The 17,720-nt window shown below is 38.6% G+C and overlaps 1 long non-coding RNA gene and 1 pseudogene across 2 annotated transcripts in view; one reads left to right on the top strand and one right to left on the bottom strand.

Moving 5' to 3' along the window:
• LOC309652666 overlaps positions 1-17,720 on the bottom strand; it is an 857,026-nt gene that overhangs the window by 796,388 nt on the left and 42,918 nt on the right. The gene's annotated exons all lie outside the window — the stretch shown is intronic.
• Positions 13,251-15,506, top strand: LOC309651900 (E3 ubiquitin-protein ligase RLIM pseudogene; annotated as a pseudogene). The gene has a single exon. The product of its transcript is annotated as an E3 ubiquitin-protein ligase RLIM pseudogene (transcript).

The following is a 17,720-nucleotide window of genomic DNA, read 5'->3' as shown; positions in this document are numbered from 1 at the left end:
ACAGCAGTCATTGAAATAGGGCCTGCCCTAATTCAAGTATGACCTCATCTTATTTTGATTATATCTGCAAAGACAGGTTATGACTTCAACATATTTTTTTAGGGGACACAATTCAACCCATAACAATATATTAAAAGTTAAAATTCACATGAACTTTGGCCCAGCAATCCCACTTCTGGAAATCTCCCCCATAAAAATAAAAGCCCTATTTTTAGGATATAAAAGATTGTATATATACATATATTGGGTTGGCCAAAAAGTTCGCTTGGGTTTTTCCATAAGATGTTACGGAAAAACCCAAATGAACTTTTGGCTAACTCAATATAATGTTTAATGTTTATTTTAATGTTGAAAACAAACTGAATGACATGAATTGAGGAATTGTGGTAATATCCACACCATGCACTACATGCACAGATTAAAAATATTTTAAAATAATGAATTATAGTTGGACTAGTTGGCATGGAGGGTTCTCTACAAAGTAAATGGTAATGAGTGAGAAATGCAAGATGCAGAAAACTTTGCACACAGTATGATCCTAATTTTCTAAAGCAATGAAACAGAATTCCTATAGCAGTATATATACCCTAACATATACTAAGGTTAACGTGGAGAAAAATAAAGGACTCAAAGTTGTTAACATGGGTTACTTTCCTGGGAGAATAGAATGGGGGTAAGAAAAATAAGAGAAGAAAATGAGTAGCAAACAAAAAATCAAAAGAAAAAAGAATGCACTAAAAATCCGTATAATAATATATACCATTCACATTCATGTAAAGTTGTATAGTTGTGTGTGTGTGTGTATAAAAACTTACCCTCAAGGGCTAAATAAATAAATACTGAGTTAAAAAACTGTTGTAAGTATTCCTACATAAAGATTCCTAAAATGAGTAGACTTGGATGACTATTAGAAGGGGCAAGTAATGAATGCATATTAATGGCAAAACTTTGAAAAAATATTTCTTAAGTATATATAATAACACTTCTTATATGTTCTATGTGTGCAAAGTAATATTTTAAGAAAGTGAAACTATTTAAATTCCTCTAATGGAATTTAGTAGAAGAATATTCCATGGGGTTCTGCAGATAGCGTTGTGATTTCCAGGTGCTCTTCCCCACTGAATTAATATGAAAACCTCAGTTCTACAATATCCCACTCCATGCCAGGGCTATAGGTGAAACATGAAGTTAAAGTGGTCACATATTTTCTGGGGAAAAAGGGGAGGAATAAGATGAATAAGACTATTTAGTTGCAGGGTTTTATGAGATGACAGCTGATAAGGGAAGTGATAGTGTGAGCTGGAGAAAAAAAAAAAATCTGAAACAGAATGGAGAAAACCCAGAGTTCTTTGAATATGTGCTTTGGTGAGTTTACCCTAACTCACTTAAGTCTTTGGGCTAAATATGCAGGAAACAAAACTTTCAAGATTTCTGTACTTTTTTTTCCCTACTGTACCAGAATTTACCTGGGCAGAAACTAACTCAAGCATTTAATGCTGAAAGGGTCTTACATTGTCAGAAGCAGCTTTTTGAGAATTAAAACCTAATAGAATCTATTAAATATAATACAAATTAACACATTTTCCCCAAAGCCACAGCACTAGTGAATATCCATGCTGAGTAACTCACTTTATTAATCCCTATGAATATGACAGGATACCTTTCCTTAAAGTGTCTCCAGTCCTGGAAAGTAACTGTCTATGTCCACAATTAACCACAATTCAAAACAGAGATGACAAACTTGTAGTAGAAGAACAAATGATGTGTTAGGTGAGCAAAAAAGGAAATGTAATTATGTCCAAACTGGGTAACATAAAACTTAGTACACATAGCTAATTCCAATAAATATTTGCCTACTACTCTTACAAAACCCAATGTTACTAAATATTACAAAATATGTTCTGGCTTGCTCCTACTGTTTTTAGCAGTTGCAGCTTTTAAAAGTAACTGCATGTGAAGGGCACACTTGATCAATGGGCAACATTTTTGAGCACTCACTTTGTGCAGGAGGCTGCCCTGGGAAGGACACCTTATAAAGCTGAGAAGCAGGTGTGCATTCTTTTGTACTAAGAATAGCGCAGGCAGTTACATCAAATTGTCAGCATCATGCTGATGGCAACTGGTTTCTCGAGTGCTGAAGAGTCTTTATGAGGTTTAACTCTGAAGACTGAGTTTTAGTCCTAATGCTTTCCTCTGTTTCAGCCTCACGTGCTTGGACAAATCATCTACCTTTTTTGAATTCCAAGAGGAATTCAAAATTCATTGGAAATAATAATTCTTTATGGCTGGATTATAAAAGGATAAAAAAAATACAGCATATATAAAAGTGTTTTTATATGAATGTAAGACATCATTATTAAAATAATTACTATGTACAATAGAAGGCTGATAAGGGAGCTAAACATAATTTTGTTTAAAATGACAACTTCTGGGGATAAATGGAAATGACAGGCAATGTGTTTTTTAGTCGTCCCTACCGTTAGTAGACCAGGAAGTAAGTCAGACTTTCAGCTATGTCATGAACTCTGAATGACCTTTAGTGGGTCATACAGCCTAAATCAATTTGAAAATCTCTAACATGAAAGGGATGGGAGAAATAATCTCTAAATCTGTTTCACTTTTCAACTTAATAATAACTAATCTGATGACTGAGGTAAATATTTTGTGGATGTTATATACAAATGTGGATGTATATACAAACGTTGATAAACAAATGTGGATGTTTGGAATAATGAATGTTTGAATCTTAGAGGACAGTAGAATCTGAATTAGGAGACAAGGAACCACTGACAATTTTAAAATAACATGACATCATTTATTAAAACGGTATCGTGGGAACTTTGGTTTCAGCTCAGACATATAAAGAGCTTGGAATCATCATTCCCATCCCTACAATAAGAAATAGCCAAACTGATTATCAACAACTTTTCTTGGACAGATCAGAGAACTGAGATTGCACGTCAAATTACCATCACAGGGCTTCCCTGGTGGCGCAGTGGTTGAGAATCTGCCTGCTAATGCAGGGGACATGGGTTCGAGCCCTGGTCTGGGAAGATCCCACATGCCGCGGAGCAACTAGGCCCGTGAGTCACAACTACTGAGCCTGCGCGTCTGGAGCCTGTGCTCCGCAACAAGAGAGGCCGCGACAGTGAGAGGCCCGCACACCGCGATGAATAGTGGCCCCCGCTTGCCGCAACTAGAGAAAGCCCTCGCACAGAAACGAAGACCCAACACAGCCATAAATTAATTAACTAATTAATTAATTAAAAAAAAAAGTTACCATCCCAAAATCTAGAGACGTGAGCTTTTCCAGGGAGATAACTCTGTCATTTACTTATCTGGAGCTGAAGCCGCTGGGCAGATGCCATATAAGCTGGAAGGTACATTAAACTAGAAAATTTGATGACTTGCTAGAAGCTGGGTATAGGCTCTCATGAGACTGAGAAGCTCCTGGGAGCTGAAGTCATGGGGAAGGGCCTACATTTTTAAAGGTTTTTCTTACAGGAACCCACCAGGCTCTCACAGAATCAAAATCCTAAGAAAGCTCCTCCCCTAGCCACAGGACCCTAGCTGGTGGAAGGGAAGAGTAGCCATTGTGAAATCCACCCAGACCCTTCTCTTGGGCAACAAAAGGCTTAATCTCCAAAAAGTCTGACACTGACAGTTGGCATCAGGGAAATCTCATTCAAGCTGGGTGAAGGGAACTCTGGTCTACCACAGCCTCCCTGTGTCACTTAAAGAAAAAAAATGAAAAATTAAATGTACAGGGGAGAGAAATTCAATTATATATACTGGGGACACTGCAGGACAACCACTGCAAGGGTGAAGGATTAGAGGGCGTGGGGTGAAAAAGCTCTACCCCTAGAGAAGGGACAGAAACTCTTGTAAAAGCCACATCCCCTAGGCACAGGCCCATAGCACACTCCAAAAACTAGGGTTTAATCAGAATTAGAGAAAGCTTCCCTAACACACACCCTACTACTACCATAATAACAAGCCTCCAAAATATAAAAAGTTTATTAAGAAAATAAATTGCATATAAAAAGGGCAGATCACATGTTAAGCATCCTTATCACCAAAAAAAAGGAGGGAGGGCACAGGAGACTTTTGGAGGTGATGGATATGTCTATCACCTTGACTGTGGTGACGGTTTCACAGTGTGGTATGCATATATCCAAACTCATCAAATTGTATGCATTAAATATGTGCAGTTTCTATATCAATCATATTTCAATAAAGTTATTAAAATAATAGATTATACTGTCATCTTAAAAAAAAAAAGAAGTTGCATTGTAGGAAGGAAAAAGAGATCGACTGTTCCAGCCACAGGCTTGGACCCACCACATACCAATCCTTAACACACCAAAATCACAGGTTTCATTTCACACAGAAAGATGGCCAGAGACTGACTGGTCCTGTGGTCAGCAGTGGAGGGGATCTCTTCTGAGACTCAGACCAGGAGAGGATATTCTGAATGCTCAGCAGGAGAAAAGAGGTTGGAACTATGTAGGTCATAAGGAAGCAAACTTCAAAAGACTGTTCTAAAGGGAGTCAATAACATACATGTGTAGAGCTCCTGGTATGTGTCCAGTAGAACATCAGGATCTAGGAGGCGGGCGTAGTTTGCCCAGGGCAGGAAATCCTTAGTTGCCTTAGTTGACACTTCACAGCACATCTCCAACTACTGAATTCAGATTCCCTCTAAACATCCATAGGCTGATTTCTTCATCACTTTACATTCCATCACTTAATTTGTGAACTTGGGACTCCAACCACTTCTTAGTTAAGTTGCCTCATCTATAATACTGGGATAATACTATAATACTTCACAGTCAAAAGGCAGGGATTTAAAATGCATGGCCATTGACAGTTCTTACAGCACTTCATCTTCTCCATGGTGAAGGTGCATAATTAAATTAAACTGTCACTTGCTTGAGGTTTCCAGCTTTTCTGCATTCACTCTGGTCACTTTTATCCCTTTAGGAAGGGCTGCTTCCTCTCTTGCAATCCCTTCCTTCTCTACTACATTGGTCAAATTTCTTATTACTTGCAGCTTAGCAATAACTAAATAATGGTATTTGCACTAATATATAATTGATACCTATTTGTGGAGGGTGAGAAGGAAGATTTTTTTCATCAGATAAAGTAAAATAGATCTTTTCCGTTAAGCTTCAATGTCATCCTCATTCCTAGCAGTGAAAAACCTTTCCTGAGAAGATAACTCACCCAGTGAACTTGCACTCACATGTGGTATCATGAATAAGTGCATGGCTGGCCACTGCTGCTTTTTCTTTTTCTGCACACCATATTCCTATTAACCTTTCCTTGGGACAAAAATGAAGTATTCTCACTTACAAAGTGATGACTTACGGAAAACTGCATGAGTTACTTTTTCTAATACTTCTTCAGAATTGCATTCATTTATCCCCAGGAACTCCAAAGGCTCTGAAAGACATAAATGAGCCTCACATTACTGTCAGGATTTTTTCTACAACATCTATTAATTATTCAAAGTATGGTAAGGGGTGTCTCAGAGACACAGCAATGTATTTCAATAGATACTTCCAAGTGTCTTACATGGTTGTTTAATATTTATGAAGCTTCTACAATGTGTTCTCACCTTTACAAAATGCAGTGACCCTAAATCTCTTTTACAGAACATCACTTGCCTCACAATAAATAAATGGATGGAAAAGCTAGGCTAACTAGCTTAAGTTCATCTGTCATAAGATTAACATCTTAAAGCAATTTGTAAAATAGAGAAAAAATCTAAACCCATCTAGTGTTAATAAAAATAGGGCCTTATATTTTTAATGCTTTGTAAGTTATAAATCACCTTTTCACAGAGTAACTTGTTTGAGCCTTACGACAACTCCGAGACTTAGTTAAAACACGTATGTTATCTCCATTTCATAGATGGGGCAAATGAAGCTAAGAGAAATGTCATAACTTCCCCAAAGTACACATATTAAAAAGGAGAAAGGGAATAACCAAAAAACTAGTCTCTGATATCTGGTCCAATGATCAATGTCAGGTTACAGAACTTTGAATGGAATTACTTGTACTACATAGTATGAAAATTGTATCACTCTGCTCCAGAGGAAATTGGAACAGAATTTAAGGTAATTATGTAATCATATATCTTCCTATCTATATGTTAGAAAGTACTTGCAAGTCCACTCACTTGCTTTCACATCACTGTTATGAAAGAAGTATAAACAAAGAGGGCTGACTGTAATTGTTGATATTACCTTAAAGGATGGACAACTGTCTCCCCAAATTAACATGTTCAGAAGAAATTGGAACCATCTCCCAGATAGTCATCTTTTAAGCCCACAGATGCCCAGCAGATGCTCTAAACTAATATTCCTGGAAATTCTGGTGTAATTTGTATATGATGAAGGGTTCCTTACCCTCATAAATACTCCAAAGGTGAGGAAAGGGAGACTGGAGGGGAGGGTGAGGCTCTCACACCAGCCCTGTTTTCCAGGTACAGTGACTATATGGATAATAGAAAGAGAGGATAGTAAAAGGAAGATCAGGATTAGTACAATGCAGAGTCTTTTTTTTTTAAAAAAAACATTTTTATTAGAGTATAATTGCTTTCCAATGGTGTCTTAGTTTCTGCTTTATAACAAAGTGAATCAGTTATACATATACATATGTCCCCATATCTCTACCCTCTTCCATCTCCCTCCCTTGTACCCTCCCTATCCCACCCCTCTAGGTGGTCACAAAGCACCGAGCTGATCTCCCTGTGCTATGCGGCTGCTTCCCACGAGCTATCTATTTTACATTTGGTAGTGTATATATGTCCATGCCACTCTCTCACTTTGTCCCAGCTTACCCTTCCCCCTCCCCGTGTCCTCAAGTCCATTCTCTAGTAGGTCTGCGTCTTTATTCCCGTCTTGCCCCTAGGTTCTTCATGAACATTTTTTTTTTTTAGATTCCATATATATGTGTTAGCATACAGTATTTGTTTTTCTCTTTCTGACTTACTTCACTCTGTATGACAGACTCTAGGTGCATCCACCTCACTAAAAATAACTCAATTTCGTTTCTTTTTATGGCTGAGTAATATTCCATTGTATATATGTGCCACATCTTCTTTACCCATTCATCTGTCGATGGACACTTAGGTTGCTTCCATGTCCTGGCTATTGTAAATAGAGCTGCAATGAACACTGTGGTCCATGACACTCGGAATTATGGTTTTCTCAGGGTATATGCCCAGTAGTGGGACTGCTGGGTCATATGGTACCTCTATTTTTAGTTTTTTAAGGAACCTCCATACTGTTCTCCATAGTGGCTGTATCAATTTACATTCCCACCAACAATGTATGAGGGTTCCCTTTTCTCCACACCCTCTCCAGCATTTATTGTTTGTAGATTTTTTGATGATGGCCATTCTGACCGGTGTGAGATGATATCACATTGTAGTTTTCATTTGCATTTCTCTAATGATTAATGATGTTGAGCATTCTTTCATATGTTTGTTGGCCATCTGTATATCTTCTTTGGTGAAATGTCTATTTAGGTCTTCTGCTCATTTTTTGATTGGGTTGTTTGTTTTTTTAATATTGAGCTGCATGAGCTGTTTATATATTTTTAATTGCACTAGACACAGCTGTACAGCAGTTGAGTAATGCGGGTTAGCTGTTAAAGGTGGTGTTTTGTAGTGCAGAATGCTTGCCTCTTCCACCTTTTCTCCTTATTGCTCCTATGTAAAGGTAATGTGCTGCGCAGAAACAAATGGTTATCCAGTTTATGAAAAAGCCTGACAATTGCACTTCCAGTCACCCTGGCCTTGCATATGTAACAGGGCATACAGTGAGCACATCTAGCAGGTGAACTTAAAAGTAAATATGCCTTTATTTTTTCCTTTCACTCCCAAAGTGGTCAATCTGACCATCTTCAGTTACGAACTTAAATATGAAAAATGTTAAGAAGTCAATTGTAACTTTCTAAGTGCTAACAACATGCTGTATCTTTTTGTTTATGCATAGAACAAATATTAAAAACAAGACTTTAAATTAGACAATAACTATAGTGTTATAGGAATTCAAAGTTCTAGATAAAGTATGTTCACACTGTAGAGGAGCTTTCAAAACTTCAGTGAAATAGACCTATTACTAGTATCCAGAAACCACACCTAAGCCAATGGTCATTAACCTAACCAAACATCTGTTAAAACTTTTTAAATACGCCACACATATACATGCAAGAACACACATAAGTACACACTTACTCACACTAAGACTTTGCTAAATTTAGGCATCCTAAAAATCCCACCAGGGAGCTAACTGGTCACATAACATTATCTCACTCATTAGTAAGGTTATCGGTGAAAGACATTTTAGTTCCCACCAGGACCATTCTGTTTCTTAATATAAGCCAAGCGTTCAGTGGTACTTTACCTCGGGATATTTTCTCTTCATATGAGAATTAAATGAGTATTACCGGGCCAAGGTATCAGAATACATTGTATAATAAATGAAACACATACAAAAATAGGGACATTTTGAAAGGACCTCATGGTACAAAGAAGTAGGAAATTTATTCACAATGTTAACATTATATGTCATAACCACATTTCATTCATAATCAAATGAAAATGTTCATTTCCTTCAACTTTACAGAATTTCAAAGCCTAATAAATACTTATTAAACAAATAAATGACAGAAAAATTCTGTTTGCTTATTTTTTCATAAAAACTAAGTCCAATTAAACTTAAATTGTATAAACATGTTAACTTTATAGAATGGACAAAAGCAAGTAAGTTTTACATGGCAACTTTATTGTAAATCACTTGTTTTTTTTCCTTACAGTTTTATGGAGATATACTTGACATTTAGCACTGTCGAAGTTTAAGGCATACAGTAAGTCCCCTACACACGAACCTTCAAGTTGTGAAAGGTCAAATATGCGACCGTGTGGTCACATGTCCAATCACGTAAGTTAGTTCACATGTCTGGTGTACACTGTCATGTGTGTGCATCCTCTACAAGTGGTTGTGCTTTTGTGTGCTTTACAGTACTGTATAGAATACAGTAGTACAGTATCTTTATTTCAAGCCCAGGATGTCCGGAAGCAAGCATAAAAGCAGCGATGATGTAGCTGGTACTGCTAAGAAGCAGTGATAACGAAGGAAACAAAACTGAAACTAATTGAGAGAGTGGAGCGAGGCGAAAAGATGGAATTGGCAGCCCAGAGAAAGGATGAAGAGAGACAAGAGGAAGAAGAAGTAACTAAAGAACCAAAGAGATTCACGATGCAGGAAATGGCAAGGGGATTTTCTTTATCTGAGGAGGCACTGTTAGTTTTTGAGGCATAGGATCCAAACATAGAACAGTACACAAAGGTTGCAGCAGCCATTCAGAATGCAATCCAGTACTACTGTGTCATCATCTATGGCAAGAAAAGAAGAGCTACTACGCAGACATCACTGGATTGTTTTTTCAAAAGGGGAGACAGAATCGAAACCAGCAAGGAACCAAACCTGTGCCATCAACGTCAGACGCGAGTGAAATTGCAGCTTGCCCTCCGTCTCCTGTTGCTGGCGATCCCTCAGCTCCACCATCTCCCACCTCCTCTCCCTCCTCCCGTCAGTAACTCTTCTTGCCCGTTCAGTCAATGCCAGCCCCTGTATGCCAGCTGTTGCACTGTACTACTGTACTTTTCAAGGTACTGCACTGTAAGATTAAAAATGTTTTACTTTTTTGTTTGTTTTTCATGTATTATTTGTGTGAAAAGTATTATAAACCTATTACAGTACAGTACTATATAGCCGATTGTGTTCATTGGGTACCTAGGCTAACGTTGTTGGACTTAACGAACAAATTGGACTTATGAACGCGCTCTCGGAATGGAATTCGTTCCTTTGTAGGGGACTTACCGTAACCGATCTGAGGTTTACTGATTGGACGTGGCTGCGTCATGTGTCCTTTCCTCTAGCCATGGCAGTGAATCCAGCTAAACCTAAACCAAGTGGACTAAGACTGTAGAATGGGTTTTTCCCCCATGAAAATCAGGATGCTATTAGCATAAGTATGTTAAGGGGACGCTAAGCAGACACAAATAAAATCTACTGCCTGTTCTCAAAAAAATACCAAAACATCTTAATCAGTGTCCTATTTCTTACATGAAAAAAAATCAAAACTCAAGTTATAGTTTTTGTCAAGTATTCTTTCTGAGATTAACTCCACATTTCCACCCAACCCCAAAATTGTGGCCACAGTTGCCCAAACAAGCCAAGGTCTTTCGAGTCTACTTCTTCCATCTGACATAGTCTTTCTCTAGCAACACATAACTGCCACTTTCCATCTATAGAAAGTATAATTATATTTAAAGATTCAGATTTAAATATAATACCTCTGTGAAGCATTTCCCAACTCCCATTAAATAACTGCTACACAGTTCTCTGTACTTACACAATACTGCATCTATAAATCTATGATAAAATATACTGTACTTTGATAGTTTCCATGTGGTGTTTCCCTCACCTGGTGTGTGAATTACTTGGGAGTACAAACTGCTTCAACAATTGACATATCTCTAGCCGCTGAGGCAATAACTGACCCAGTTTATGTTGGATGCATTAATTATTAAATAAGTCAAATTGAATAAAGTCTCAAATTCAGCAGCCAAATCTTGTCTTTACGTGAATAAGTTGAACAAAGAGCTCCTAAACAAGTGTTAAGTGGGGCTGGTAATATTAATGAGTCCAGAAGCTCTTAGAGGTCTCCTTCAGATGGCACTGCAAATGAGCATTATTTTATTTTCACCAAGCCTTTCAGGTTATATACATGCCACAAAATCAGCAAAGTCAGTACTCACTGTGGCAGACAAAGTAACTATTATGTATCTGTCTTAAAAGTTCCTGTGATGTTCTGGCTAGTTTTCTTTAAGTAAGATTTATAATATTTATGAGAAAGGAGGACAAAAGTGAACCTGATGCTTTTGTGGAGAAGGAATTCCCTGGCTGAGCAGAAAAGCCTGCCAGAGTTTTGGTGTTTCTCGTTTGTTTGTTTGAGACAAGACTGAAGGGCCGTATAATGCAAGGTGAAGCCACTAACAGTTAAAAGGGAGAGGATACTCTAAAGAGACTCAGCTAGGGCCCTGGTAAGTTATCGCAAACTGTGGGCTTTCTTAGTGAGAGTCTATGATTTGAGAAATCCATGAGGAGAAAAGGCGGAGGGGTCCCTGGGCACCTGAAAATGAGAACTGCTGCACTTAACTAGGCTGACTTTGGCATGGCATTTTGAAGAAGGCAGTCATAGGTAAGGTAACGAATAAATAGAGCGTATCAGAGCCTGAAAACGCCTCCTGAAAACCTGAGAATAGGCTCATGTGGGTGAAACGAGGTGAAGGACGGTGCTTGGTACACTATAAACCCTCTGTAATACTGGCTGGTTTTCAATGAAATGAAACCTAACCTGAATCCAGTCCCTACCCGGTAACAGCGGGGAAGATAATGGATGCCTAGGCAACGTCTAGCAAGTTCTGCGACAGAGGCGGCTCCCACCTGTGGGGTCACCAGGCGGCTACAGAACTGAGTCGGGGACGGGAGAAGGGAGGAACCTGTGCGGAGGGTCATTCGACCGAGTCGGAACCGGAACCGAAACCGGACACTCTGGCAGGAGGTAGAAAGCAAAGAACGCTAAACGGCCGTTGGTGAATTTCAACACTATGTCGTGAATTTCAGATCCTTTTCTACTTGTTTACTAAGATGGAAAACTCGGATTCCGACGATGAAGGAGATGGCGTTCCGGCCCAACGCATAAGTCAAACGGACCGACTGGTTCGGGAAGAAGATTTCTTCAGGCTTGTCAACAGTCTGAGTGAAGAAGATTACAAACTTATGAGAGACAACAATCTTCTAGGCATTCCAGGTGAAAGTACAGAAGAAGAGTTGCTGAGAAGACTTCAGCTAATTAAAGAAAACCCACCACAAGACTCAGATGAAAATACAGGTATACTTTGCTTTTGGAGGGAATAGGATGGGATGAATAAGGAACCTCATCATAGTAAATAGTAACTTCATAATAGTACATAGTAGCTAATTCTACAGAAGTGACATAAATTAATCTGGTGAGTAACTTCTCATAAAAAGAACCGGCATTTACTTGATTTTTGGTGAGAATGTCAAGGTATGTTTGTTTGTTTTCCTGATTCACATTTGGGTTGTTTTAATTGGGAAACAGTGTGAAGTAGCCTATTTGTACTTTTCTTGGTTTTCTACCTCAATTGAAAGTCCCTCCTACTTCCTGAATTATTTTTTCTACATAGACATGTAAAAAAAGCAAACAGAAATATTTCATATTCTAATCAAGTGGTTCTCAACTGGGGACAATTTTGCTCTCTCCAACACCTGGGGACATTTGACAATGGCTAGAGATATTTTTGGTTGTCGCAGGGGAGGCATGGGTGTCACTAGCATCTAGTGGGCACAGGCCAGGGGTGCTGCCAAATATCCCACAATGCACAGGACAGCTCCCCAAACAAAGAACTGTCCAGCACCGAAATGTCAACAGTGCTAAGGCTGAGAAGCCGTGCTCAAACCTCAGGTCTGGTGCCTTCTCTCCCAGTGTGAAGTAGAGGATTTTACTGTCTAATGAAGAGGAGACTGTAATACTTTGGTTCTTGAATATGGTCTTATATGTACCATGCTAGGTTCAGTCTATTCATTTGATCTGACCTTCAATTTAATGTCAATTAAAAATCTTGGTAACATTAACAAGTATTCAAAATTCAAATACTTTTAAACTTATAAAACTTGTTTATGTTTGCGCAATAATCTTATATTTTAAAACAGCTGATATATTATCAAAAGCACATAAGTGAAGAGCCCAGAAATAGTAATGTTGGAGACTAATGAAAATTAGACAATAATGTAAATTGAACTAAAATACTAGCATTGTACCTTAACTGGTGTTTACCTTGTTTAATTGCATTAGTGTTTTGACAGTGGACTGAAAAAAAAGTCTCTTGACATTCCTCCTACACAGGGCTGGTATTCCTCCTACACAGGGCTGGTACACAGGGCTGTGTATATGATGAAATATTGCAAAATAGACTTCCTCCAGATTCCCTTTTTAAAAAATTCTCTAAGTTTTTCTAGGATTAGCTCACTCTTTTTCAGATGGAATTGAAACTTTTCTACCTTTACTTGTAAATCTAGACAGTGTAGTTTATAAAATATTAACCCTATAAATGTGAAATCAGTTTAAAACATCTGAGTATTTTTAAGTTCTCATTTTTTGTTTGTTTTTGAAACAAAGTTTCAGAGTGCTATTTTATGATGGTTCTAATTTTGGTAGTTCTTTCATGTCCCCTCCCCATTTTTTTTGTTAACAGATGGAGGAGACGCTCCAGATGATGTGTCTAGTGGCGACTCTATAATAGACGGGCTTAACTGTTTTGGACAAACTGAAAATATGACAAGTGGACAGACAGAAAACCAATCTGGGAGAGAAGAGGGCCAAATTAATCCTACAAGTGACCAGTTCAGATTCACTTTAGAAAGAAATTTTCACCTTGATAATGGGAGTCCAAATCCAGAGAATGAATATGTAGCATCTGCAAGACTTCCCAGAAGAGAAAATATGGAAGACAGCCAAAGGCAAGTGGAAAATCCACAATCTGAATCAATATTTACAAGACCATCTATGTCTGAACAAGATACAACTGAAACGTTAGTGGAATTCTCACCTACCAGAAGTCAGAGAAGAGCAAGAAGTAGGAGCCCAGAGTATCCGAGAACCAGAGCAAGAACTGAAAGTTGGTCGCCTCCACGTTCACTTAGGGAAAGTGTACAAAGACTTAATCATAGTATACCATCTCAGACTTCTGAGCAGCCTCTGGTAAGTGAGGATGTGAGATTTTCTACAACTGAGCACCAAGAAATATTGAGACAGCAAATGACTGGATTTGAGGTGCAAAATAGTGGTCTTATTGAAACTTCTAGAACAAGGAATGCCGTTCATGGAGAAGATTCTCCAGATACAACCAGCAGTGATGAATCTTGGGGAATGAGGGAAGTATATCTGACCATACACTTCAGTCTTGAAGTAGGACAAGTTCATTCTGGAGCATATTCTCAGAGAGACAGCACAGCTAGTAGAACTCAGTTAACATCTGAGACACCAAACAACACCGTCAGTTCTGAAAGTGAACGAGGACTGAGGCATATGTATTCACATTCTGAGCAGGCAGATGTGAGAGCTTATGTCATTACCATCAGAAATCCCGTTTGTAGAATTTTAAATACTAGCTTAGATGACACAACATCTGTTCCAATTCAGAGCACGTTAAGGCAGACAATGACAGAATTTAGTAACTCAAGTAACCTTATGGACAGTGACAGTAATTTAGAGCATAGTGTCTCACCTCCAAGTCAAAGCATGGAATGGCCAGAGTCACCAGATGACAGCGATGGTCCTAATGGTAGTAGTAGTAGTGGATCTGGTTCCGATTCAAATCCTAGCTATAATCCCCACTCAAGTTCCACACTGATTTGTCATTCAAGCCCCAATTGTATGTCTAGTTCCAGTTCTCGTACTATTTCCAATGCCAGCTCAAGCGATGAAAATTCAGAAATTAGCTCACTGATGTTTGAAGGCACTGAAGAAACTAACTCATCATCAGACTTACCATCAGAGACCAGGCAAGGGGGTAGACAAATGACCCCAGTAATATCTGATGAAAGTGACCCTTTGCTCTTCCTTAATCTGGAACAGATTTTCCACTTAGATGAAGATGATCTAGACCAACCTACAGGACTCAGCAAAGCACAGATTGACAACTTGGCTGTAAGATCTTTTGATGAAAATGATGCATTAAAAGCTTGCAGCATTTGCATGACAGAGTACATCAAAAACAGCAAGCTTCGCATCCTACCTTGCTCCCATGAATATCACATTTACTGCATTGATCGCTGGCTCTCTGAGAACTCTACCTGTCCTATTTGTCGTGGGCAAGTAGTGGATTCCAATGAGACTGAAAATCCTAATTGAGATCTGAATTCTCAGCTATGTAAAGTGTTACAGTGACGGACAAACAACAGTCACCTGCCTCATGTCCACTTTTAGAGTTATTCATGCTTAAATATAACAACCTGAATCTATATATAACAATCTGAACTGAATCACTAGTTCCTGAAGGAATCATTGGGCTTTCCCCAATTTCTGTTCCATCATAAAAGGAAATATTAAAAAGTCAAACAATATTGTCCAATTTGACAATAAAAATTAACTTCACACCACAGCAGTTCACTGAATTTCAATAAAAACTTAGCATGTGCACTGGGTTGGGATGTTCCTGATTCCATGGGAGAAATGTCTTCACATGATGTAATGAATCTAGATAGATCCTAGTAGTATTATCTAGTCACGTAAATCCCAGACATCTCTCAGCCCTGTTCAATCCTGGTTGTGCATGCAAAGAAACAGAAACCCAACCAAATGTCAATAATTAAGAGGCAATTTAAGACTATATTAGAGTCATTCACATAAGCAAGTCATGTTACATTCATAGAATGCCATAAAAAGCTTTGAAACCCTTCTCTTCCTATCTCTCTCCACAGCAGTTTATCCCACCTCCCTAACACTACCTTAAAGTTTCTCCTATTCCCCACGACCAATGTATCAGTCAGTTCTAGCTAAAAACTGATGGCACACTTTAAAAGAGTGATGGGATAGCATTTAATGAAGAGACTAAAGTGTGTAAAGAATGAAGGGAAACCAGGAGATGATGAAGTACCCTGAGGCTAGCAACTGTGAGAAGCCAGTATTACAACCACTAGGTTTGAAGGGGCACAGAGAGATGGTAGTTCCTGCAACCCAGAAGGTCTTAGAGTTGTAGCAGGAGTCCCCCCCGACGAGACGTAACCTTAGAGAATGGCATCCGCTGCCAACCTAAAGTTTGGAAGGGGGCAGGTCATGGAAATAAATACCCTTACCTTCTTTCCTCCTGACTTCTCATCTCTTGTCAGTACTTCACATTAGCCAAACCCAACCTGAAGACACAGAGAGACTGGTCGATGAAGCTGACAAAGGTCAGCCTCCTGGAATCACGGAGCAGGGTTAAGAAGGATGGCGAGTAGATCCGATAAGCAAATCAGAGACCATCTCCCACAACCAGTATTCCCAACTCTCTTCACACCCAGTCTGCGTGCGCCTTCTCGCCTCTTCCGCTTGTCCTCTATTCCACTCTATGACTCAGCTCTTTAACGACCCTCTCTATTTTCCTTTCATCTACTCGGATCTTGTATTTTTAAAAGTGATAAGATGACAAAGCCTTAGAACTGAATTACCTTTCTCTTCAACATGTCACACTTTGATGTGCTGTGATTGTAAACAACTAAGGAAAAAGGGCAGTTATAGGTATGTCTTTAATTTTTGCTTCTTAAATATATTCAAGCTTCAATTTCTTTCTATATATGTTTAGTTCATATAATTCATTTTTAAAACAGATTCTGATTTCTTATAAAGGGTTTTTTGGTTTATATATGACTCTTAATCCTTGTGGGAATGACCCAAAGTACCCAACTGCTGCTTGGAGCCTCTCAAGCTGCAACACGAAAGCCTTAAAGGTAAAACTTGGCTTCAAAAAACATGTCTACATAGTTCAATTCTAATTGTCCCCAGTAAAACCATCACCCAAAACCGTGAGTATTTGAAATCAAAATTTAGGTCATGCTTCCTTCCAACCTAAACATAGTGAAGGCTTTTTCTCCTAATTCAGCCTGAAAACTATTTTATGGGGGGTGTATTGGCCAGTCCAGAAAACTGTGCTTAAAATTTTCAATCCTGGTATAGGTGAGAGTACATTGTATTATAACCTAAAGCAATAGTCAGAAATTTTGTGCAATGTGCAACCTATACAAATGTAGGCAGTGTTAAGTATAAACCTTCTCTAAAAAGTTAAAGTCAGAAACATCACTGACCTTTATTTTCTATGTGAATTGCTGGCAGCCACAGTATTTGCACATAACTACAAAATGTAAATGGGGAGTGGTGGTGAAGTTTTTTAAAACATCTTTGAGGTAGCATATTTTTCACACAGAAGATACCTGCGTGGCCAGAAATGAAGGCTTGGATCAAACCTCTGAAATTGACATTAACTTCTGAAAGTTGTTTGAATATTCTGATTTTTATGAAGTATTTTTGGTATCAGATACACTTCATTTAAAGTGAGTAGAATAATTGTAACAGTACTTGGCTTTCATACTATCCTAACAGATTAAAACCTTCCAAGGGATGATAATTGCTTAATTAATGCTTCAGTACATTCACATGCACCTTCTGTGGTCGACAGAATTCTAAGATGATGCCCAACGATCCTTGTAGTAGCCCCTCCCCTTGAGTATGAGACCTGTGAATGTGATGGAATATCATTCCCATTATTAGATTATGATATATATAGCACAGTTGATTGGGAGATTATCCAGAGTGAGCCTGACCTAATCAGGTGAGCACTTAAAAGGCACAGAGAGGACTTCTGATCCAGATAAGATGGTTTGTACTTCTCTCTCCCGGCTCCCCCTTTATAGGCACAACTATATATCCTGGAAATAATATGAGACAACCGAAGGACAGCTCTGAAAGGTCTAAAGAAGGTGAATTTGCCTAGGGACCCTCAGAATGGATGAACAACCTCATGGCAGGGCACCTTATGACCCTCTACCAACAAAAAAATGTGATCCAGGCCCAGCATTTCC

The sequence above is a fragment of the Balaenoptera physalus genome (genome assembly GCF_965194825.1).
Source record: "Balaenoptera physalus genome assembly, chromosome: X".
Classification (NCBI taxonomy): domain Eukaryota; kingdom Metazoa; phylum Chordata; class Mammalia; order Artiodactyla; family Balaenopteridae; genus Balaenoptera; species Balaenoptera physalus.
The sequence above is the reverse complement of the archived record's forward strand: the minus strand, read 5'-3'. Positions and strand labels throughout refer to the sequence as shown.